General features: G+C 44.0%; 8 non-coding genes across 8 annotated transcripts; all 8 read left to right on the top strand.

The window, feature by feature from the left end:
- Nucleotides 1–374: 374 nt before the first annotated feature.
- On the top strand, nt 375–481 carry LOC138565272 (U6 spliceosomal RNA). Its single transcript, XR_011301165.1, has one exon. It is a non-coding gene; the product is annotated as a U6 spliceosomal RNA (small nuclear RNA).
- A 2411-nt stretch (nt 482–2892) lies between these two features.
- LOC138565271 (U6 spliceosomal RNA) lies at nt 2893–2999 on the top strand. Its single transcript, XR_011301164.1, has one exon. It is a non-coding gene; the product is annotated as a U6 spliceosomal RNA (small nuclear RNA).
- A 2411-nt stretch (nt 3000–5410) lies between these two features.
- LOC138565270 (U6 spliceosomal RNA) lies at nt 5411–5517 on the top strand. Its single transcript, XR_011301163.1, has one exon. It is a non-coding gene; the product is annotated as a U6 spliceosomal RNA (small nuclear RNA).
- A 2411-nt stretch (nt 5518–7928) lies between these two features.
- On the top strand, nt 7929–8035 carry LOC138565269 (U6 spliceosomal RNA). The gene has a single exon (XR_011301162.1). It is a non-coding gene; the product is annotated as a U6 spliceosomal RNA (small nuclear RNA).
- A 2411-nt stretch (nt 8036–10446) lies between these two features.
- Nucleotides 10447–10553, top strand: LOC138565268 (U6 spliceosomal RNA). The gene has a single exon (XR_011301161.1). It is a non-coding gene; the product is annotated as a U6 spliceosomal RNA (small nuclear RNA).
- Nucleotides 10554–15881: 5328 nt separating this feature from the next.
- On the top strand, nt 15882–15988 carry LOC138565267 (U6 spliceosomal RNA). Its single transcript, XR_011301160.1, has one exon. It is a non-coding gene; the product is annotated as a U6 spliceosomal RNA (small nuclear RNA).
- Nucleotides 15989–18389: 2401 nt separating this feature from the next.
- Nucleotides 18390–18496, top strand: LOC138565266 (U6 spliceosomal RNA). The gene has a single exon (XR_011301159.1). It is a non-coding gene; the product is annotated as a U6 spliceosomal RNA (small nuclear RNA).
- Nucleotides 18497–23830: 5334 nt separating this feature from the next.
- LOC138565265 (U6 spliceosomal RNA) lies at nt 23831–23937 on the top strand. Its single transcript, XR_011301158.1, has one exon. It is a non-coding gene; the product is annotated as a U6 spliceosomal RNA (small nuclear RNA).
- Nucleotides 23938–24694: the final 757 nt, after the last annotated feature.

The following is a 24694-nucleotide window of genomic DNA, read 5'->3' as shown; positions in this document are numbered from 1 at the left end:
CTTGTCCTTGATACAGCCATGGGCCCACATACACTCAGAGGTACCGAGTTTTTCTCATGTCTATTGGGTCTATTGTGATGCTCTCAGGCTTGTATGACCCAGCCATTGTGATGGGGAGGGGGTTTTCATTTTGCAAGCACCCTGGACCATTAATCTTTATATCTTTAAATATAATTGGCATTAAACTAAAACCCTTTAGGGCCAGATCAATACAGCAGCAAAGAATGCTTATTCGTTGTTGTTTGCCTCTTCATTTCATACCACCCGATATCTAAATGGTGTTTGGACTTTCTGCCCTCTGAAATAAGGACATTTGGTATGGCAAACCTTTGACCAGAGGTCCTAATCAATGGTTTGATTGACTCTCCCTTTGCGCTTGCTTCTGCAACACATGTACTAATATTGGAATGATAATGGGAAATTTAAATCGGCCCCTGCTCTAAAGGATGACACGCACATTCGTAAAGCATTCACTATTTTTGGAACATGACTGGACAGAAACTTTCTTAATTTGCAAGTGTTGATTTTTTAATAGATCTTTCTTTATTGAAGATTGAAATTGTATGTTCATTCATATTACACGACAACACAATGCATTTTGCGCCAAATTCAACACTAATGCCTCAGGAGCCTTTTACTTGTGAGTCCTCTTGACTGAATGAACAGCCCCGTCCCCTTCAATTTCTTGACTTGTACTTTTACAAGTGGCACGCTTCTTTTGTTTTTTTTTATCCCATTCTACCAAACTCAGTATTATCACTTTCCCCCTTGTTGTGCACTCCAGCGTAAACTGCTTTAAGGTGCTATTTGCAAATATCGCTCTGAACTACAGCTTTACTTGCTTCTGGGCCTTAATCTTTAAATGGGGCTGAGCAGAGTACTCCGGGTTTGGCTGCTTTTAGTTGGTTGATTTCTTTTTTGATTTCTGTAACTTTCAAACAGTCCCATTGTGAAATACCATTGCCACAATGTGCTGCAGTGCATGAAAACCTAAAATTAATGGTAGGGAGAGGGAGAGGGGCTGGGGGGAAGAGAGAGTGCGGGAGGGTGGGAGGGAGCGAGGGAAGGAGACAGGGAGGAGAGAGAGAGAAAACAAAGAAAATATGGTATTTGGGGGCTATGTATTTGCATGGAAAAGATTTTAGCCTTTTAATCAAGTGGAAAGGGGCTCTGTGGTTGGTATCTCAGCCTGTTGATGCTTTGTTGAGTTGCTTGGAACATGCAAGGAAGGAGACCTGAAGCACTCCCGACCAGGTTGCATGTCTCCAAGTTACTGAAATCCAACAGACCTCCTCCCTGTGCCACAAACTTCTGGGCACTGAGCTCTGCAGTTGTTCCCCACAGGTCGCCAAGTGTCCCAGATTTACTTTCTCAGAGTTGCTAGTTACTGCTACCCCACCTCGACCACTATATTTTCCCCAGATACTTGCTACTGTGGAGTAAGCAGGGCTAAGAGAGAGGGAGAGGGGGTGTGCCTATGCAAATCATCTGCCAGTATGCTTCCTGGGAGGTCATTCCATCTCACCATCTGACACCTGGGCAGCGGCAGGTAATTTGGAGAACAGACATATTCGGACAGGCCACAGAGCAAAAGCTGGGCCGTTGATTGAGGATCCCTTTAGCCATGTCTCCCTAAGTTACTGAGGTCCAGAAAAATTCCACCCTCAGCTCTTATAGAGAGGTCCTTGGCCGATCGTGGCCGATCAGGGTCGGGGGTGGGGGGACTGCACACTGCCTCACCTTTTCACTGCTTTCTACAGCGGTAATGCTTTTGCAGAAGGGGCCTGTACAAGTGATTTTGTCTGCGCTGTGGGAAAGTGACATTTATCCACTGACATTAACCAAATTACTTGCGCTGTTCAACGCACATACATGCATAGAAATCATGTTATGTTTTTTGGGGAAGGTCTAGAGGGTCCTGCTGATGATTTATTAAGCTGTCTGCTACTCTTGCTTTTACATAGTCTTCCCTGCCCAGGCATGTTTAAGGCATACTGCATGTCCCTCCATTACAATGAAAACTCTGTTGAAAGCACAGAGGTACATAGGAATGGATCTGTTAAGAAATGAGACAAAAAGCCTGGAAAATGTAGAAACAGGTAGTATTTGGACTTAGCACATTTGACTGTGAGTTAGTTTATTGTATCAGTTGACCCACTGACCCCCTTACCTTTTGTGTAATACTTTTGCTCTCAGTGGGGTTGCCCAAAGTTCCCTTCTTAAAGCGGCTTTCTTATAAAAAAATCCTAGACCTGCTTTTTGTGGCACACATGCCTCATATCCCGTTGCAGTTGATAAAGTCACATCATCTCCCACCAGTACAAGCTGTAAAAGATTTCCAGGGCTTATCCAAGCAAACTAGACGTGGGTCGAAGGTTGAGCAATCCTTAAATCAGCAGCAAAGTTAAAATTGAAATCAGCCTCAGAATCCTTTATAGGATGGTCCAACATCTGTTGCTTACAGGGCTCAATCGGACAGCCTCTGGTGCTGACTCCTTAAGCCACCTCCTGTTTTTGCCTTGTCCTTGATACAGCCATGGGCCCACATACACTCAGAGGTACCGAGTTTTTCTCATGTCTATTGGGTCTATTGTGATGCTCTCAGGCTTGTATGACCCAGCCATTGTGATGGGGAGGGGGTTTTCATTTTGCAAGCACCCTGGACCATTAATCTTTATATCTTTAAATATAATTGGCATTAAACTAAAACCCTTTAGGGCCAGATCAATACAGCAGCAAAGAATGCTTATTCGTTGTTGTTTGCCTCTTCATTTCATACCACCCGATATCTAAATGGTGTTTGGACTTTCTGCCCTCTGAAATAAGGACATTTGGTATGGCAAACCTTTGACCAGAGGTCCTAATCAATGGTTTGATTGACTCTCCCTTTGCGCTTGCTTCTGCAACACATGTACTAATATTGGAATGATAATGGGAAATTTAAATCGGCCCCTGCTCTAAAGGATGACACGCACATTCGTAAAGCATTCACTATTTTTGGAACATGACTGGACAGAAACTTTCTTAATTTGCAAGTGTTGATTTTTTAATAGATCTTTCTTTATTGAAGATTGAAATTGTATGTTCATTCATATTACACGACAACACAATGCATTTTGCGCCAAATTCAACACTAATGCCTCAGGAGCCTTTTACTTGTGAGTCCTCTTGACTGAATGAACAGCCCCGTCCCCTTCAATTTCTTGACTTGTACTTTTACAAGTGGCACGCTTCTTTTGTTTTTTTTTATCCCATTCTACCAAACTCAGTATTATCACTTTCCCCCTTGTTGTGCACTCCAGCGTAAACTGCTTTAAGGTGCTATTTGCAAATATCGCTCTGAACTACAGCTTTACTTGCTTCTGGGCCTTAATCTTTAAATGGGGCTGAGCAGAGTACTCCGGGTTTGGCTGCTTTTAGTTGGTTGATTTCTTTTTTGATTTCTGTAACTTTCAAACAGTCCCATTGTGAAATACCATTGCCACAATGTGCTGCAGTGCATGAAAACTTAAAATTAATGGTAGGGAGAGGGAGAGGGGCTGGGGGGAAGAGAGAGTGCGGGAGGGTGGGAGGGAGCGAGGGAAGGAGACAGGGAGGAGAGAGAGAGAAAACAAAGAAAATATGGTATTTGGGGGCTATGTATTTGCATGGAAAAGATTTTAGCCTTTTAATCAAGTGGAAAGGGGCTCTGTGGTTGGTATCTCAGCCTGTTGATGCTTTGTTGAGTTGCTTGGAACATGCAAGGAAGGAGACCTGAAGCACTCCCGACCAGGTTGCATGTCTCCAAGTTACTGAAATCCAACAGACCTCCTCCCTGTGCCACAAACTTCTGGGCACTGAGCTCTGCAGTTGTTCCCCACAGGTCGCCAAGTGTCCCAGATTTACTTTCTCAGAGTTGCTAGTTACTGCTACCCCACCTCGACCACTATATTTTCCCCAGATACTTGCTACTGTGGAGTAAGCAGGGCTAAGAGAGAGGGAGAGGGGGTGTGCCTATGCAAATCATCTGCCAGTATGCTTCCTGGGAGGTCATTCCATCTCACCATCTGACACCTGGGCAGCGGCAGGTAATTTGGAGAACAGACATATTCGGACAGGCCACAGAGCAAAAGCTGGGCCGTTGATTGAGGATCCCTTTAGCCATGTCTCCCTAAGTTACTGAGGTCCAGAAAAATTCCACCCTCAGCTCTTATAGAGAGGTCCTTGGCCGATCGTGGCCGATCAGGGTCGGGGGTGGGGGGACTGCACACTGCCTCACCTTTTCACTGCTTTCTACAGCGGTAATGCTTTTGCAGAAGGGGCCTGTACAAGTGATTTTGTCTGCGCTGTGGGAAAGTGACATTTATCCACTGACATTAACCAAATTACTTGCGCTGTTCAACGCACATACATGCATAGAAATCATGTTATGTTTTTTGGGGAAGGTCTAGAGGGTCCTGCTGATGATTTATTAAGCTGTCTGCTACTCTTGCTTTTACATAGTCTTCCCTGCCCAGGCATGTTTAAGGCATACTGCATGTCCCTCCATTACAATGAAAACTCTGTTGAAAGCACAGAGGTACATAGGAATGGATCTGTTAAGAAATGAGACAAAAAGCCTGGAAAATGTAGAAACAGGTAGTATTTGGACTTAGCACATTTGACTGTGAGTTAGTTTATTGTATCAGTTGACCCACTGACCCCCTTACCTTTTGTGTAATACTTTTGCTCTCAGTGGGGTTGCCCAAAGTTCCCTTCTTAAAGCGGCTTTCTTATAAAAAAATCCTAGACCTGCTTTTTGTGGCACACATGCCTCATATCCCGTTGCAGTTGATAAAGTCACATCATCTCCCACCAGTACAAGCTGTAAAAGATTTCCAGGGCTTATCCAAGCAAACTAGACGTGGGTCGAAGGTTGAGCAATCCTTAAATCAGCAGCAAAGTTAAAATTGAAATCAGCCTCAGAATCCTTTATAGGATGGTCCAACATCTGTTGCTTACAGGGCTCAATCGGACAGCCTCTGGTGCTGACTCCTTAAGCCACCTCCTGTTTTTGCCTTGTCCTTGATACAGCCATGGGCCCACATACACTCAGAGGTACCGAGTTTTTCTCATGTCTATTGGGTCTATTGTGATGCTCTCAGGCTTGTATGACCCAGCCATTGTGATGGGGAGGGGGTTTTCATTTTGCAAGCACCCTGGACCATTAATCTTTATATCTTTAAATATAATTGGCATTAAACTAAAACCCTTTAGGGCCAGATCAATACAGCAGCAAAGAATGCTTATTCGTTGTTGTTTGCCTCTTCATTTCATACCACCCGATATCTAAATGGTGTTTGGACTTTCTGCCCTCTGAAATAAGGACATTTGGTATGGCAAACCTTTGACCAGAGGTCCTAATCAATGGTTTGATTGACTCTCCCTTTGCGCTTGCTTCTGCAACACATGTACTAATATTGGAATGATAATGGGAAATTTAAATCGGCCCCTGCTCTAAAGGATGACACGCACATTCGTAAAGCATTCACTATTTTTGGAACATGACTGGACAGAAACTTTCTTAATTTGCAAGTGTTGATTTTTTAATAGATCTTTCTTTATTGAAGATTGAAATTGTATGTTCATTCATATTACACGACAACACAATGCATTTTGCGCCAAATTCAACACTAATGCCTCAGGAGCCTTTTACTTGTGAGTCCTCTTGACTGAATGAACAGCCCCGTCCCCTTCAATTTCTTGACTTGTACTTTTACAAGTGGCACGCTTCTTTTGTTTTTTTTTATCCCATTCTACCAAACTCAGTATTATCACTTTCCCCCTTGTTGTGCACTCCAGCGTAAACTGCTTTAAGGTGCTATTTGCAAATATCGCTCTGAACTACAGCTTTACTTGCTTCTGGGCCTTAATCTTTAAATGGGGCTGAGCAGAGTACTCCGGGTTTGGCTGCTTTTAGTTGGTTGATTTCTTTTTTGATTTCTGTAACTTTCAAACAGTCCCATTGTGAAATACCATTGCCACAATGTGCTGCAGTGCATGAAAACCTAAAATTAATGGTAGGGAGAGGGAGAGGGGCTGGGGGGAAGAGAGAGTGCGGGAGGGTGGGAGGGAGCGAGGGAAGGAGACAGGGAGGAGAGAGAGAGAAAACAAAGAAAATATGGTATTTGGGGGCTATGTATTTGCATGGAAAAGATTTTAGCCTTTTAATCAAGTGGAAAGGGGCTCTGTGGTTGGTATCTCAGCCTGTTGATGCTTTGTTGAGTTGCTTGGAACATGCAAGGAAGGAGACCTGAAGCACTCCCGACCAGGTTGCATGTCTCCAAGTTACTGAAATCCAACAGACCTCCTCCCTGTGCCACAAACTTCTGGGCACTGAGCTCTGCAGTTGTTCCCCACAGGTCGCCAAGTGTCCCAGATTTACTTTCTCAGAGTTGCTAGTTACTGCTACCCCACCTCGACCACTATATTTTCCCCAGATACTTGCTACTGTGGAGTAAGCAGGGCTAAGAGAGAGGGAGAGGGGGTGTGCCTATGCAAATCATCTGCCAGTATGCTTCCTGGGAGGTCATTCCATCTCACCATCTGACACCTGGGCAGCGGCAGGTAATTTGGAGAACAGACATATTCGGACAGGCCACAGAGCAAAAGCTGGGCCGTTGATTGAGGATCCCTTTAGCCATGTCTCCCTAAGTTACTGAGGTCCAGAAAAATTCCACCCTCAGCTCTTATAGAGAGGTCCTTGGCCGATCGTGGCCGATCAGGGTCGGGGGTGGGGGGACTGCACACTGCCTCACCTTTTCACTGCTTTCTACAGCGGTAATGCTTTTGCAGAAGGGGCCTGTACAAGTGATTTTGTCTGCGCTGTGGGAAAGTGACATTTATCCACTGACATTAACCAAATTACTTGCGCTGTTCAACGCACATACATGCATAGAAATCATGTTATGTTTTTTGGGGAAGGTCTAGAGGGTCCTGCTGATGATTTATTAAGCTGTCTGCTACTCTTGCTTTTACATAGTCTTCCCTGCCCAGGCATGTTTAAGGCATACTGCATGTCCCTCCATTACAATGAAAACTCTGTTGAAAGCACAGAGGTACATAGGAATGGATCTGTTAAGAAATGAGACAAAAAGCCTGGAAAATGTAGAAACAGGTAGTATTTGGACTTAGCACATTTGACTGTGAGTTAGTTTATTGTATCAGTTGACCCACTGACCCCCTTACCTTTTGTGTAATACTTTTGCTCTCAGTGGGGTTGCCCAAAGTTCCCTTCTTAAAGCGGCTTTCTTATAAAAAAATCCTAGACCTGCTTTTTGTGGCACACATGCCTCATATCCCGTTGCAGTTGATAAAGTCACATCATCTCCCACCAGTACAAGCTGTAAAAGATTTCCAGGGCTTATCCAAGCAAACTAGACGTGGGTCGAAGGTTGAGCAATCCTTAAATCAGCAGCAAAGTTAAAATTGAAATCAGCCTCAGAATCCTTTATAGGATGGTCCAACATCTGTTGCTTACAGGGCTCAATCGGACAGCCTCTGGTGCTGACTCCTTAAGCCACCTCCTGTTTTTGCCTTGTCCTTGATACAGCCATGGGCCCACATACACTCAGAGGTACCGAGTTTTTCTCATGTCTATTGGGTCTATTGTGATGCTCTCAGGCTTGTATGACCCAGCCATTGTGATGGGGAGGGGGTTTTCATTTTGCAAGCACCCTGGACCATTAATCTTTATATCTTTAAATATAATTGGCATTAAACTAAAACCCTTTAGGGCCAGATCAATACAGCAGCAAAGAATGCTTATTCGTTGTTGTTTGCCTCTTCATTTCATACCACCCGATATCTAAATGGTGTTTGGACTTTCTGCCCTCTGAAATAAGGACATTTGGTATGGCAAACCTTTGACCAGAGGTCCTAATCAATGGTTTGATTGACTCTCCCTTTGCGCTTGCTTCTGCAACACATGTACTAATATTGGAATGATAATGGGAAATTTAAATCGGCCCCTGCTCTAAAGGATGACACGCACATTCGTAAAGCATTCACTATTTTTGGAACATGACTGGACAGAAACTTTCTTAATTTGCAAGTGTTGATTTTTTAATAGATCTTTCTTTATTGAAGATTGAAATTGTATGTTCATTCATATTACACGACAACACAATGCATTTTGCGCCAAATTCAACACTAATGCCTCAGGAGCCTTTTACTTGTGAGTCCTCTTGACTGAATGAACAGCCCCGTCCCCTTCAATTTCTTGACTTGTACTTTTACAAGTGGCACGCTTCTTTTGTTTTTTTTTATCCCATTCTACCAAACTCAGTATTATCACTTTCCCCCTTGTTGTGCACTCCAGCGTAAACTGCTTTAAGGTGCTATTTGCAAATATCGCTCTGAACTACAGCTTTACTTGCTTCTGGGCCTTAATCTTTAAATGGGGCTGAGCAGAGTACTCCGGGTTTGGCTGCTTTTAGTTGGTTGATTTCTTTTTTGATTTCTGTAACTTTCAAACAGTCCCATTGTGAAATACCATTGCCACAATGTGCTGCAGTGCATGAAAACCTAAAATTAATGGTAGGGAGAGGGAGAGGGGCTGGGGGGAAGAGAGAGTGCGGGAGGGTGGGAGGGAGCGAGGGAAGGAGACAGGGAGGAGAGAGAGAGAAAACAAAGAAAATATGGTATTTGGGGGCTATGTATTTGCATGGAAAAGATTTTAGCCTTTTAATCAAGTGGAAAGGGGCTCTGTGGTTGGTATCTCAGCCTGTTGATGCTTTGTTGAGTTGCTTGGAACATGCAAGGAAGGAGACCTGAAGCACTCCCGACCAGGTTGCATGTCTCCAAGTTACTGAAATCCAACAGACCTCCTCCCTGTGCCACAAACTTCTGGGCACTGAGCTCTGCAGTTGTTCCCCACAGGTCGCCAAGTGTCCCAGATTTACTTTCTCAGAGTTGCTAGTTACTGCTACCCCACCTCGACCACTATATTTTCCCCAGATACTTGCTACTGTGGAGTAAGCAGGGCTAAGAGAGAGGGAGAGGGGGTGTGCCTATGCAAATCATCTGCCAGTATGCTTCCTGGGAGGTCATTCCATCTCACCATCTGACACCTGGGCAGCGGCAGGTAATTTGGAGAACAGACATATTCGGACAGGCCACAGAGCAAAAGCTGGGCCGTTGATTGAGGATCCCTTTAGCCATGTCTCCCTAAGTTACTGAGGTCCAGAAAAATTCCACCCTCAGCTCTTATAGAGAGGTCCTTGGCCGATCGTGGCCGATCAGGGTCGGGGGTGGGGGGACTGCACACTGCCTCACCTTTTCACTGCTTTCTACAGCGGTAATGCTTTTGCAGAAGGGGCCTGTACAAGTGATTTTGTCTGCGCTGTGGGAAAGTGACATTTATCCACTGACATTAACCAAATTACTTGCGCTGTTCAACGCACATACATGCATAGAAATCATGTTATGTTTTTTGGGGAAGGTCTAGAGGGTCCTGCTGATGATTTATTAAGCTGTCTGCTACTCTTGCTTTTACATAGTCTTCCCTGCCCAGGCATGTTTAAGGCATACTGCATGTCCCTCCATTACAATGAAAACTCTGTTGAAAGCACAGAGGTACATAGGAATGGATCTGTTAAGAAATGAGACAAAAAGCCTGGAAAATGTAGAAACAGGTAGTATTTGGACTTAGCACATTTGACTGTGAGTTAGTTTATTGTATCAGTTGACCCACTGACCCCCTTACCTTTTGTGTAATACTTTTGCTCTCAGTGGGGTTGCCCAAAGTTCCCTTCTTAAAGCGGCTTTCTTATAAAAAAATCCTAGACCTGCTTTTTGTGGCACACATGCCTCATATCCCGTTGCAGTTGATAAAGTCACATCATCTCCCACCAGTACAAGCTGTAAAAGATTTCCAGGGCTTATCCAAGCAAACTAGACGTGGGTCGAAGGTTGAGCAATCCTTAAATCAGCAGCAAAGTTAAAATTGAAATCAGCCTCAGAATCCTTTATAGGATGGTCCAACATCTGTTGCTTACAGGGCTCAATCGGACAGCCTCTGGTGCTGACTCCTTAAGCCACCTCCTGTTTTTGCCTTGTCCTTGATACAGCCATGGGCCCACATACACTCAGAGGTACCGAGTTTTTCTCATGTCTATTGGGTCTATTGTGATGCTCTCAGGCTTGTATGACCCAGCCATTGTGATGGGGAGGGGGTTTTCATTTTGCAAGCACCCTGGACCATTAATCTTTATATCTTTAAATATAATTGGCATTAAACTAAAACCCTTTAGGGCCAGATCAATACAGCAGCAAAGAATGCTTATTCGTTGTTGTTTGCCTCTTCATTTCATACCACCCGATATCTAAATGGTGTTTGGACTTTCTGCCCTCTGAAATAAGGACATTTGGTATGGCAAACCTTTGACCAGAGGTCCTAATCAATGGTTTGATTGACTCTCCCTTTGCGCTTGCTTCTGCAACACATGTACTAATATTGGAATGATAATGGGAAATTTAAATCGGCCCCTGCTCTAAAGGATGACACGCACATTCGTAAAGCATTCACTATTTTTGGAACATGACTGGACAGAAACTTTCTTAATTTGCAAGTGTTGATTTTTTAATAGATCTTTCTTTATTGAAGATTGAAATTGTATGTTCATTCATATTACACGACAACACAATGCATTTTGCGCCAAATTCAACACTAATGCCTCAGGAGCCTTTTACTTGTGAGTCCTCTTGACTGAATGAACAGCCCCGTCCCCTTCAATTTCTTGACTTGTACTTTTACAAGTGGCACGCTTCTTTTGTTTTTTTTTATCCCATTCTACCAAACTCAGTATTATCACTTTCCCCCTTGTTGTGCACTCCAGCGTAAACTGCTTTAAGGTGCTATTTGCAAATATCGCTCTGAACTACAGCTTTACTTGCTTCTGGGCCTTAATCTTTAAATGGGGCTGAGCAGAGTACTCCGGGTTTGGCTGCTTTTAGTTGGTTGATTTCTTTTTTGATTTCTGTAACTTTCAAACAGTCCCATTGTGAAATACCATTGCCACAATGTGCTGCAGTGCATGAAAACTTAAAATTAATGGTAGGGAGAGGGAGAGGGGCTGGGGGGAAGAGAGAGTGCGGGAGGGTGGGAGGGAGCGAGGGAAGGAGACAGGGAGGAGAGAGAGAGAAAACAAAGAAAATATGGTATTTGGGGGCTATGTATTTGCATGGAAAAGATTTTAGCCTTTTAATCAAGTGGAAAGGGGCTCTGTGGTTGGTATCTCAGCCTGTTGATGCTTTGTTGAGTTGCTTGGAACATGCAAGGAAGGAGACCTGAAGCACTCCCGACCAGGTTGCATGTCTCCAAGTTACTGAAATCCAACAGACCTCCTCCCTGTGCCACAAACTTCTGGGCACTGAGCTCTGCAGTTGTTCCCCACAGGTCGCCAAGTGTCCCAGATTTACTTTCTCAGAGTTGCTAGTTACTGCTACCCCACCTCGACCACTATATTTTCCCCAGATACTTGCTACTGTGGAGTAAGCAGGGCTAAGAGAGAGGGGGTGTGCCTATGCAAATCATCTGCCAGTATGCTTCCTGGGAGGTCATTCCATCTCACCATCTGACACCTGGGCAGCGGCAGGTAATTTGGAGAACAGACATATTCGGACAGGCCACAGAGCAAAAGCTGGGCCGTTGATTGAGGATCCCTTTAGCCATGTCTCCCTAAGTTACTGAGGTCCAGAAAAATTCCACCCTCAGCTCTTATAGAGAGGTCCTTGGCCGATCGTGGCCGATCAGGGTCGGGGGTGGGGGGACTGCACACTGCCTCACCTTTTCACTGCTTTCTACAGCGGTAATGCTTTTGCAGAAGGGGCCTGTACAAGTGATTTTGTCTGCGCTGTGGGAAAGTGACATTTATCCACTGACATTAACCAAATTACTTGCGCTGTTCAACGCACATACATGCATAGAAATCATGTTATGGTTTTTGGGGAAGGTCTAGAGGGCCCTGCTGATGATTTATTAAGCTGTCTGCTACTCTTGCTTTTACATAGTCTTCCCTGCCCAGGCATGTTTAAGGCATACTGCATGTCCCTCCATTACAATGAAAACTCTGTTGAAAGCACAGAGGTACATAGGAATGGATCTGTTAAGAACTGAAACAAAAAGCCTGGAAAAATGTCGAAACGCGTAGGATTTGGACTTACAATTAACTGACTCACATTCAGATGTGCTATCCCTTGCCCCCCTGACCCCCTTTCCTTTTGTGTAATCCTTTTGTTCTCAGTAGGGTTTTCCAAAGTGGCTTTCAAATAAAAGATCATAGACCTGCATTTTGTGGCACACATGCCTCATATCCCGTTGCTCTTGATAAACTCACATCATCTCCCACCAATACAAGCTGTAAAAGATTTTCAGGGCTTAGCCAAGCAAACTAGACGCGGGTCGAAGGTTGAGCAATCCTTTAATCAGCAGCAAAGTTAACATTGAAATAAGCCTCAGAATCTCTTAAAGGATGGTCCAACATCTGTTGCTGGCAGTGCGCAATGGGGCAGCCTGGGTCCTGACACCTTAAGCCATCTCCTATTCTTGCCTTGTCCTTGATCCAGCCATGGGCCCACATGCACTCAGAGGTACAGAGTGTTTCTCATGTCTCTGGGTCTGCTGTGATGCTCTCACTCTTGCATCACCCAGCCATCGTGATGGGGAGAGGGGTGTCGATTTGCAAGCACCGTTGAGCATGAATCTTTTTATCTTTAAATATAATTGGCATTAAACCAAACCCTTTAGGACCAGATCAATAAAGCAGCAAAGAATGCTGATGTATTGCTGTTTGCCGCTTAATTCCATTCCATCCGACATCTAAATGGTGTTTGGTCAAACGTTTGCCATATCAAATGTCCTTATGTTAAAGAGCAGAAAGTCCAGAGGTCCTAATCAATGGTTTGGTTGGCTCTCCCTTTGCGCTTGCCTTAAGGCGTCAGCCCGATTGCGCCCTGCAAGCAACCAGTGTTGGCCCATCCTTTAAGAGATTCTGAAGCTGATTTCAATGTTATTTTTGCTGCTGATTTAAGGATTGCTCAACCTTCGGCCCACGTCTAATTTCCTTGGCTATGCCCTTGACATCTTTTACAGCTTGTATTGGTGGGAGATGATGTGAGTTTATCAAGAGCAACGGGATATGAGGCATGTGGGCCATAAAAAACATGTCTAGGATCTTTTTTTATAAGAAAGTCTCTTTAAGTAGGGAACTTTGGACAACACTGCTGAGAGCAAAAGGATTACACAAAAGGTAAGCGGGTCAGTGGGTCAAGGGATAGCACATCTGACTGTGAGTCCGTTTATTGTAAGTCCAAATCCTACCTGTTTCAACATTTTTCCAGGCTTTTGGTTTCATTTCTTAACAGATCCATTCCTATGTACCTCAGCAAAACATGTACTAATATTGGAATGAAAATGGGAAAATAGAATTGGCCCCTGCTTCAAAGGATGACACGCACATTCGTAAAGCATTCACTATTTTTGGCACACGACAGGACAGAAACTTTCTTAATCTGCAAGTATTTATTTTTTAATACATCTTTTTTTAATGAAGATTGAAATTGTATTTTCATACATAATACACGACAACACAATACATTTTGGGCCAAATTCAACACTAATGCCTCGGGAGACTTTTACTTGTGAGTCCTATTGACTGAATGAACAGCCCCATCTCCTTCAATTTCTTGACTTGTACTTTTAGAAGTGGCACGCTGCTTTTGTTTTTTATCCCATTCTACCAAACTCAGTATTATCACTTTTCCTCTTGTTGTGCACTCCAGCGTCAACTGCTTTAAGGAGCTATTTGCAAACATCGCTCTGAACTACAGCTTTACTTGCTTCTAGGCCTTAATCTTTAATTGTGGCTTAGCAGTGTACTCCGGATTTGGCTGCTTTTAGTTGGTTAATTCTTTTTTTATTTCTGTAACTTTCAAACAGTCCCATTGTGAAATACCATTGTCACAATGTGCTGCAGTGCAGGAAAACTTAAAATGAATGGTAGGGAGGGGGGGGTTATGGGGGAGGGAGGGAGGAGAGAGAGACAGAGAGAGAGAAAACAAAGAAAATATGGTTTTCGGTGGCTATGTGTTTGCATGGAAAAGATTTTAGGCTTTTAATCATGTGGAAAGGGGCTCTGTGGCTGGCATGGCAGCCTGTTGATGCTTTGTTGAGTTGCTTGGAACATGCAAGGAAGGAGACCTGAAGCACTCCCGACCAGGTCGCATGTCTCCAAGTTACTGAAATCCCACAGACCTTCTCCCCGTGCCACAAAGTTCTGGGAGATGAGCTCTGCAGTTGTTCCCCACAAGTCGCCAAGCTCCCCAGATTTACTTTCTCAGAGTTGCTAGTTACTGCTACCCTACCTCGACCACTATATTTTGCCCAGATACTTGCTACTGTGGAGTAAGCAGGGGTAAGAAAGAGAGCGAGGGGGTTTGCCTATGCAAATCATCTGCCAGGATCCTACCTGGGAGGTCATTCCATCTCACCAGCTGACACCTGGGCAGCGGCAGGTAATTTGGAGAACAGATATATACGGACAGGCCACAAAGCAAAGGCTGAGCTGTTGATTGAGGATCCCTTTTGCCATGTCTCCCTAAGTTACAGAGGTCCAGAAAATTCCACCCTCAGCTCTCATAGAGAGGTCCTTGGCCGATCGTGGCCGATCAGAGGAGGGAAGTGTCGGAGGTGACTGCACACTGCCTCACCTTCACTGCTTTCTACAGTGGTAATGCTTTTGCAGAAGGGGCCTGTACAAGTGATTTTGTTCTGCGCTGTGGGAAAGTGACATTTATCCACTGACATTAACCAAACTACTTGCGCTGTTCAACGCACATGCATGCAGAGAAATAATGTTATGTTTTTTGGGGAAGGTCTAGAGGGTCCTGCTGATGATTCTTTTAAGCTGTCTGCTACTCTTGCTTTTACATAGAGTCTTCCCTGCCCAGGAATGTTTAAGGTATACTGTATGTCCCTCCCTTACAATGAAAACTCTGTTGAAAGCACAGAGGTACATAGGAATGGATCTGTTAAGAAATGAGACAAAAAGCCTGGAAAATGTAGAAACAGGTAGTATTTGGACTTAGCACATTTGACTGTGAGTTAGTTTATTGTATCAGTTGACCCACTGACCCCCTTACCTTTTGTGTAATACTTTTGCTCTCAGTGGGGTTGCCCAAAGTTCCCTTCTTAAAGCGGCTTTCTTATAAAAAAATCCTAGACCTGCTTTTTGTGGCACACATGCCTCATATCCCGTTGCAGTTGATAAAGTCACATCATCTCCCACCAGTACAAGCTGTAAAAGATTTCCAGGGCTTATCCAAGCAAACTAGACGTGGGTCGAAGGTTGAGCAATCCTTAAATCAGCAGCAAAGTTAAAATTGAAATCAGCCTCAGAATCCTTTATAGGATGGTCCAACATCTGTTGCTTACAGGGCTCAATCGGACAGCCTCTGGTGCTGACTCCTTAAGCCACCTCCTGTTTTTGCCTTGTCCTTGATACAGCCATGGGCCCACATACACTCAGAGGTACCGAGTTTTTCTCATGTCTATTGGGTCTATTGTGATGCTCTCAGGCTTGTATGACCCAGCCATTGTGATGGGGAGGGGGTTTTCATTTTGCAAGCACCCTGGACCATTAATCTTTATATCTTTAAATATAATTGGCATTAAACTAAAACCCTTTAGGGCCAGATCAATACAGCAGCAAAGAATGCTTATTCGTTGTTGTTTGCCTCTTCATTTCATACCACCCGATATCTAAATGGTGTTTGGACTTTCTGCCCTCTGAAATAAGGACATTTGGTATGGCAAACCTTTGACCAGAGGTCCTAATCAATGGTTTGATTGACTCTCCCTTTGCGCTTGCTTCTGCAACACATGTACTAATATTGGAATGATAATGGGAAATTTAAATCGGCCCCTGCTCTAAAGGATGACACGCACATTCGTAAAGCATTCACTATTTTTGGAACATGACTGGACAGAAACTTTCTTAATTTGCAAGTGTTGATTTTTTAATAGATCTTTCTTTATTGAAGATTGAAATTGTATGTTCATTCATATTACACGACAACACAATGCATTTTGCGCCAAATTCAACACTAATGCCTCAGGAGCCTTTTACTTGTGAGTCCTCTTGACTGAATGAACAGCCCCGTCCCCTTCAATTTCTTGACTTGTACTTTTACAAGTGGCACGCTTCTTTTGTTTTTTTTTATCCCATTCTACCAAACTCAGTATTATCACTTTCCCCCTTGTTGTGCACTCCAGCGTAAACTGCTTTAAGGTGCTATTTGCAAATATCGCTCTGAACTACAGCTTTACTTGCTTCTGGGCCTTAATCTTTAAATGGGGCTGAGCAGAGTACTCCGGGTTTGGCTGCTTTTAGTTGGTTGATTTCTTTTTTGATTTCTGTAACTTTCAAACAGTCCCATTGTGAAATACCATTGCCACAATGTGCTGCAGTGCATGAAAACTTAAAATTAATGGTAGGGAGAGGGAGAGGGGCTGGGGGGAAGAGAGAGTGCGGGAGGGTGGGAGGGAGCGAGGGAAGGAGACAGGGAGGAGAGAGAGAGAAAACAAAGAAAATATGGTATTTGGGGGCTATGTATTTGCATGGAAAAGATTTTAGCCTTTTAATCAAGTGGAAAGGGGCTCTGTGGTTGGTATCTCAGCCTGTTGATGCTTTGTTGAGTTGCTTGGAACATGCAAGGAAGGAGACCTGAAGCACTCCCGACCAGGTTGCATGTCTCCAAGTTACTGAAATCCAACAGACCTCCTCCCTGTGCCACAAACTTCTGGGCACTGAGCTCTGCAGTTGTTCCCCACAGGTCGCCAAGTGTCCCAGATTTACTTTCTCAGAGTTGCTAGTTACTGCTACCCCACCTCGACCACTATATTTTCCCCAGATACTTGCTACTGTGGAGTAAGCAGGGCTAAGAGAGAGGGAGAGGGGGTGTGCCTATGCAAATCATCTGCCAGTATGCTTCCTGGGAGGTCATTCCATCTCACCATCTGACACCTGGGCAGCGGCAGGTAATTTGGAGAACAGACATATTCGGACAGGCCACAGAGCAAAAGCTGGGCCGTTGATTGAGGATCCCTTTAGCCATGTCTCCCTAAGTTACTGAGGTCCAGAAAAATTCCACCCTCAGCTCTTATAGAGAGGTCCTTGGCCGATCAGGGTCGGGGGTGGGGGGACTGCACACTGCCTCACCTTTTCACTGCTTTCTACAGCGGTAATGCTTTTGCAGAAGGGGCCTGTACAAGTGATTTTGTCTGCGCTGTGGGAAAGTGACATTTATCCACTGACATTAACCAAATTACTTGCGCTGTTCAACGCACATACATGCATAGAAATCATGTTATGTTTTTTGGGGAAGGTCTAGAGGGTCCTGCTGATGATTTATTAAGCTGTCTGCTACTCTTGCTTTTACATAGTCTTCCCTGCCCAGGCATGTTTAAGGCATACTGCATGTCCCTCCATTACAATGAAAACTCTGTTGAAAGCACAGAGGTACATAGGAATGGATCTGTTAAGAAATGAGACAAAAAGCCTGGAAAATGTAGAAACAGGTAGTATTTGGACTTAGCACATTTGACTGTGAGTTAGTTTATTGTATCAGTTGACCCACTGACCCCCTTACCTTTTGTGTAATACTTTTGCTCTCAGTGGGGTTGCCCAAAGTTCCCTTCTTAAAGCGGCTTTCTTATAAAAAAATCCTAGACCTGCTTTTTGTGGCACACATGCCTCATATCCCGTTGCAGTTGATAAAGTCACATCATCTCCCACCAGTACAAGCTGTAAAAGATTTCCAGGGCTTATCCAAGCAAACTAGACGTGGGTCGAAGGTTGAGCAATCCTTAAATCAGCAGCAAAGTTAAAATTGAAATCAGCCTCAGAATCCTTTATAGGATGGTCCAACATCTGTTGCTTACAGGGCTCAATCGGACAGCCTCTGGTGCTGACTCCTTAAGCCACCTCCTGTTTTTGCCTTGTCCTTGATACAGCCATGGGCCCACATACACTCAGAGGTACCGAGTTTTTCTCATGTCTATTGGGTCTATTGTGATGCTCTCAGGCTTGTATGACCCAGCCATTGTGATGGGGAGGGGGTTTTCATTTTGCAAGCACCCTGGACCATTAATCTTTATATCTTTAAATATAATTGGCATTAAACTAAAACCCTTTAGGGCCAGATCAATACAGCAGCAAAGAATGCTTATTCGTTGTTGTTTGCCTCTTCATTTCATACCACCCGATATCTAAATGGTGTTTGGACTTTCTGCCCTCTGAAATAAGGACATTTGGTATGGCAAACCTTTGACCAGAGGTCCTAATCAATGGTTTGATTGACTCTCCCTTTGCGCTTGCTTCTGCAACACATGTACTAATATTGGAATGATAATGGGAAATTTAAATCGGCCCCTGCTCTAAAGGATGACACGCACATTCGTAAAGCATTCACTATTTTTGGAACATGACTGGACAGAAACTTTCTTAATTTGCAAGTGTTGATTTTTTAATAGATCTTTCTTTATTGAAGATTGAAATTGTATGTTCATTCATATTACACGACAACACAATGCATTTTGCGCCAAATTCAACACTAATGCCTCAGGAGCCTTTTACTTGTGAGTCCTCTTGACTGAATGAACAGCCCCGTCCCCTTCAATTTCTTGACTTGTACTTTTACAAGTGGCACGCTTCTTTTGTTTTTTTTTATCCCATTCTACCAAACTCAGTATTATCACTTTCCCCCTTGTTGTGCACTCCAGCGTAAACTGCTTTAAGGTGCTATTTGCAAATATCGCTCTGAACTACAGCTTTACTTGCTTCTGGGCCTTAATCTTTAAATGGGGCTGAGCAGAGTACTCCGGGTTTGGCTGCTTTTAGTTGGTTGATTTCTTTTTTGATTTCTGTAACTTTCAAACAGTCCCATTGTGAAATACCATTGCCACAATGTGCTGCAGTGCATGAAAACTTAAAATTAATGGTAGGGAGAGGGAGAGGGGCTGGGGGGAAGAGAGAGTGCGGGAGGGTGGGAGGGAGCGAGGGAAGGAGACAGGGAGGAGAGAGAGAGAAAACAAAGAAAATATGGTATTTGGGGGCTATGTATTTGCATGGAAAAGATTTTAGCCTTTTAATCAAGTGGAAAGGGGCTCTGTGGTTGGTATCTCAGCCTGTTGATGCTTTGTTGAGTTGCTTGGAACATGCAAGGAAGGAGACCTGAAGCACTCCCGACCAGGTTGCATGTCTCCAAGTTACTGAAATCCAACAGACCTCCTCCCTGTGCCACAAACTTCTGGGCACTGAGCTCTGCAGTTGTTCCCCACAGGTCGCCAAGTGTCCCAGATTTACTTTCTCAGAGTTGCTAGTTACTGCTACCCCACCTCGACCACTATATTTTCCCCAGATACTTGCTACTGTGGAGTAAGCAGGGCTAAGAGAGAGGGAGAGGGGGTGTGCCTATGCAAATCATCTGCCAGTATGCTTCCTGGGAGGTCATTCCATCTCACCATCTGACACCTGGGCAGCGGCAGGTAATTTGGAGAACAGACATATTCGGACAGGCCACAGAGCAAAAGCTGGGCCGTTGATTGAGGATCCCTTTAGCCATGTCTCCCTAAGTTACTGAGGTCCAGAAAAATTCCACCCTCAGCTCTTATAGAGAGGTCCTTGGCCGATCGTGGCCGATCAGGGTCGGGGGTGGGGGGACTGCACACTGCCTCACCTTTTCACTGCTTTCTACAGCGGTAATGCTTTTGCAGAAGGGGCCTGTACAAGTGATTTTGTCTGCGCTGTGGGAAAGTGACATTTATCCACTGACATTAACCAAATTACTTGTGCTGTTCAACGCACATACATGCATAGAAATCATGTTATGTTTTTTGGGGAAGGTCTAGAGGGTCCTGCTGATGATTTATTAAGCTGTCTGCTACTCTTGCTTTTACATAGTCTTCCCTGCCCAGGCATGTTTAAGGCATACTGTATGTCCCTCCATTACAATGAAAACTCTGTTGAAAGCACAGAGGTACATAGGAGTGGATCTGTTAAGAACTGAAACAAAAAGCCTGGAAAAATGTCGAAACGCGTAGGATTTGGACTTACAATTAAATGACTCACATTCAGATGTGCTATCCCTTGCCCCCCTGACCCCCTTTCCTTTTGTGTAATCCTTTTGTTCTCAGTAGGGTTTTCCAAAGTGGCTTTCAAATAAAAGATCATAGACCTGCATTTTGTGGCACACATGCCTCATATCCCGTTGCTCTTGATAAACTCACATCATCTCCCACCAATACAAGCTGTAAAAGATTTTCAGGGCTTAGCCAAGCAAACTAGACGCGGGTCGAAGGTTGAGCAATCCTTTAATCAGCAGCAAAGTTAACATTGAAATAAGCCTCAGAATCTCTTAAAGGATGGTCCAACATCTGTTGCTGGCAGTGCGCAATGGGGCAGCCTGGGTCCTGACACCTTAAGCCATCTCCTATTCTTGCCTTGTCCTTGATCCAGCCATGGGCCCACATGCACTCAGAGGTACAGAGTGTTTCTCATGTCTCTGGGTCTGCTGTGATGCTCTCACTCTTGCATCACCCAGCCATCGTGATGGGGAGAGGGGTGTCGATTTGCAAGCACCGTTGAGCATGAATCTTTTTATCTTTAAATATAATTGGCATTAAACCAAACCCTTTAGGACCAGATCAATAAAGCAGCAAAGAATGCTGATGTATTGCTGTTTGCCGCTTAATTCCATACCATCCGACATCTAAATGGTGTTTGGTCAAACGTTTGCCATATCAAATGTCCTTATGTTAAAGAGCAGAAAGTCCAGAGGTCCTAATCAATGGTTTGGTTGGCTCTCCCTTTGCGCTTGCCTTAAGGCGTCAGCCCGATTGCGCCCTGCAAGCAACCAGTGTTGGCCCATCCTTTAAGAGATTCTGAAGCTGATTTCAATGTTATTTTTGCTGCTGATTTAAGGATTGCTCAACCTTCGGCCCACGTCTAATTTCCTTGGCTATGCCCTTGACATCTTTTACAGCTTGTATTGGTGGGAGATGATGTGAGTTTATCAAGAGCAACGGGATATGAGGCATGTGGGCCATAAAAAACATGTCTAGGATCTTTTTTTATAAGAAAGTCTCTTTAAGTAGGGAACTTTGGACAACACTGCTGAGAGCAAAAGGATTACACAAAAGGTAAGCGGGTCAGTGGGTCAAGGGATAGCACATCTGACTGTGAGTCCGTTTATTGTAAGTCCAAATCCTACCTGTTTCAACATTTTTCCAGGCTTTTGGTTTCATTTCTTAACAGATCCATTCCTATGTACCTCAGCAAAACATGTACTAATATTGGAATGAAAATGGGAAAATAGAATTGGCCCCTGCTTCAAAGGATGACACGCACATTCGTAAAGCATTCACTATTTTTGGCACACGACAGGACAGAAACTTTCTTAATCTGCAAGTATTTATTTTTTAATACATCTTTTTTTAATGAAGATTGAAATTGTATTTTCATACATAATACACGACAACACAATACATTTTGGGCCAAATTCAACACTAATGCCTCGGGAGACTTTTACTTGTGAGTCCTATTGACTGAATGAACAGCCCCATCTCCTTCAATTTCTTGACTTGTACTTTTAGAAGTGGCACGCTGCTTTTGTTTTTTATCCCATTCTACCAAACTCAGTATTATCACTTTTCCTCTTGTTGTGCACTCCAGCGTCAACTGCTTTAAGGAGCTATTTGCAAACATCGCTCTGAACTACAGCTTTACTTGCTTCTAGGCCTTAATCTTTAATTGTGGCTTAGCAGTGTACTCCGGATTTGGCTGCTTTTAGTTGGTTAATTCTTTTTTTATTTCTGTAACTTTCAAACAGTCCCATTGTGAAATACCATTGTCACAATGTGCTGCAGTGCAGGAAAACTTAAAATGAATGGTAGGGAGGGGGGGGTTATGGGGGAGGGAGGGAGGAGAGAGAGACAGAGAGAGAGAAAACAAAGAAAATATGGTTTTCGGTGGCTATGTGTTTGCATGGAAAAGATTTTAGGCTTTTAATCATGTGGAAAGGGGCTCTGTGGCTGGCATGGCAGCCTGTTGATGCTTTGTTGAGTTGCTTGGAACATGCAAGGAAGGAGACCTGAAGCACTCCCGACCAGGTCGCATGTCTCCAAGTTACTGAAATCCCACAGACCTTCTCCCCGTGCCACAAAGTTCTGGGAGATGAGCTCTGCAGTTGTTCCCCACAAGTCGCCAAGCTCCCCAGATTTACTTTCTCAGAGTTGCTAGTTACTGCTACCCTACCTCGACCACTATATTTTGCCCAGATACTTGCTACTGTGGAGTAAGCAGGGGTAAGAAAGAGAGCGAGGGGGTTTGCCTATGCAAATCATCTGCCAGGATCCTACCTGGGAGGTCATTCCATCTCACCAGCTGACACCTGGGCAGCGGCAGGTAATTTGGAGAACAGATATATACGGACAGGCCACAAAGCAAAGGCTGAGCTGTTGATTGAGGATCCCTTTTGCCATGTCTCCCTAAGTTACAGAGGTCCAGAAAATTCCACCCTCAGCTCTCATAGAGAGGTCCTTGGCCGATCGTGGCCGATCAGAGGAGGGAAGTGTCGGAGGTGACTGCACACTGCCTCACCTTCACTGCTTTCTACAGTGGTAATGCTTTTGCAGAAGGGGCCTGTACAAGTGATTTTGTTCTGCGCTGTGGGAAAGTGACATTTATCCACTGACATTAACCAAACTACTTGCGCTGTTCAACGCACATGCATGCAGAGAAATAATGTTATGTTTTTTGGGGAAGGTCTAGAGGGTCCTGCTGATGATTCTTTTAAGCTGTCTGCTACTCTTGCTTTTACATAGAGTCTTCCCTGCCCAGGAATGTTTAAGGTATACTGTATGTCCCTCCCTTACAATGAAAACTCTGTTGAAAGCACAGAGGTACATAGGAATGGATCTGTTAAGAAATGAGACAAAAAGCCTGGAAAATGTAGAAACAGGTAGTATTTGGACTTAGCACATTTGACTGTGAGTTAGTTTATTGTATCAGTTGACCCACTGACCCCCTTACCTTTTGTGTAATACTTTTGCTCTCAGTGGGGTTGCCCAAAGTTCCCTTCTTAAAGCGGCTTTCTTATAAAAAAATCCTAGACCTGCTTTTTGTGGCACACATGCCTCATATCCCGTTGCAGTTGATAAAGTCACATCATCTCCCACCAGTACAAGCTGTAAAAGATTTCCAGGGCTTATCCAAGCAAACTAGACGTGGGTCGAAGGTTGAGCAATCCTTAAATCAGCAGCAAAGTTAAAATTGAAATCAGCCTCAGAATCCTTTATAGGATGGTCCAACATCTGTTGCTTACAGGGCTCAATCGGACAGCCTCTGGTGCTGACTCCTTAAGCCACCTCCTGTTTTTGCCTTGTCCTTGATACAGCCATGGGCCCACATACACTCAGAGGTACCGAGTTTTTCTCATGTCTATTGGGTCTATTGTGATGCTCTCAGGCTTGTATGACCCAGCCATTGTGATGGGGAGGGGGTTTTCATTTTGCAAGCACCCTGGACCATTAATCTTTATATCTTTAAATATAATTGGCATTAAACTAAAACCCTTTAGGGCCAGATCAATACAGCAGCAAAGAATGCTTATTCGTTGTTGTTTGCCTCTTCATTTCATACCACCCGATATCTAAATGGTGTTTGGACTTTCTGCCCTCTGAAATAAGGACATTTGGTATGGCAAACCTTTGACCAGAGGTCCTAATCAATGGTTTGATTGACTCTCCCTTTGCGCTTGCTTCTGCAACACATGTACTAATATTGGAATGATAATGGGAAATTTAAATCGGCCCCTGCTCTAAAGGATGACACGCACATTCGTAAAGCATTCACTATTTTTGGAACATGACTGGACAGAAACTTTCTTAATTTGCAAGTGTTGATTTTTTAATAGATCTTTCTTTATTGAAGATTGAAATTGTATGTTCATTCATATTACACGACAACACAATGCATTTTGCGCCAAATTCAACACTAATGCCTCAGGAGCCTTTTACTTGTGAGTCCTCTTGACTGAATGAACAGCCCCGTCCCCTTCAATTTCTTGACTTGTACTTTTACAAGTGGCACGCTTCTTTTGTTTTTTTTTATCCCATTCTACCAAACTCAGTATTATCACTTTCCCCCTTGTTGTGCACTCCAGCGTAAACTGCTTTAAGGTGCTATTTGCAAATATCGCTCTGAACTACAGCTTTACTTGCTTCTGGGCCTTAATCTTTAAATGGGGCTGAGCAGAGTACTCCGGGTTTGGCTGCTTTTAGTTGGTTGATTTCTTTTTTGATTTCTGTAACTTTCAAACAGTCCCATTGTGAAATACCATTGCCACAATGTGCTGCAGTGCATGAAAACTTAAAATTAATGGTAGGGAGAGGGAGAGGGGCTGGGGGGAAGAGAGAGTGCGGGAGGGTGGGAGGGAGCGAGGGAAGGAGACAGGGAGGAGAGAGAGAGAAAACAAAGAAAATATGGTATTTGGGGGCTATGTATTTGCATGGAAAAGATTTTAGCCTTTTAATCAAGTGGAAAGGGGCTCTGTGGTTGGTATCTCAGCCTGTTGATGCTTTGTTGAGTTGCTTGGAACATGCAAGGAAGGAGACCTG

This window comes from Ambystoma mexicanum, chromosome 1q, assembly GCF_040938575.1.
Source record: "Ambystoma mexicanum isolate Mex_15411 chromosome 1q, UKY_AmexF1_1, whole genome shotgun sequence".
Taxonomy (NCBI): domain Eukaryota; kingdom Metazoa; phylum Chordata; class Amphibia; order Caudata; family Ambystomatidae; genus Ambystoma; species Ambystoma mexicanum.
Note: the sequence above shows the minus strand (reverse complement) of the source record. Positions and strands in the feature narration are given on the sequence as shown.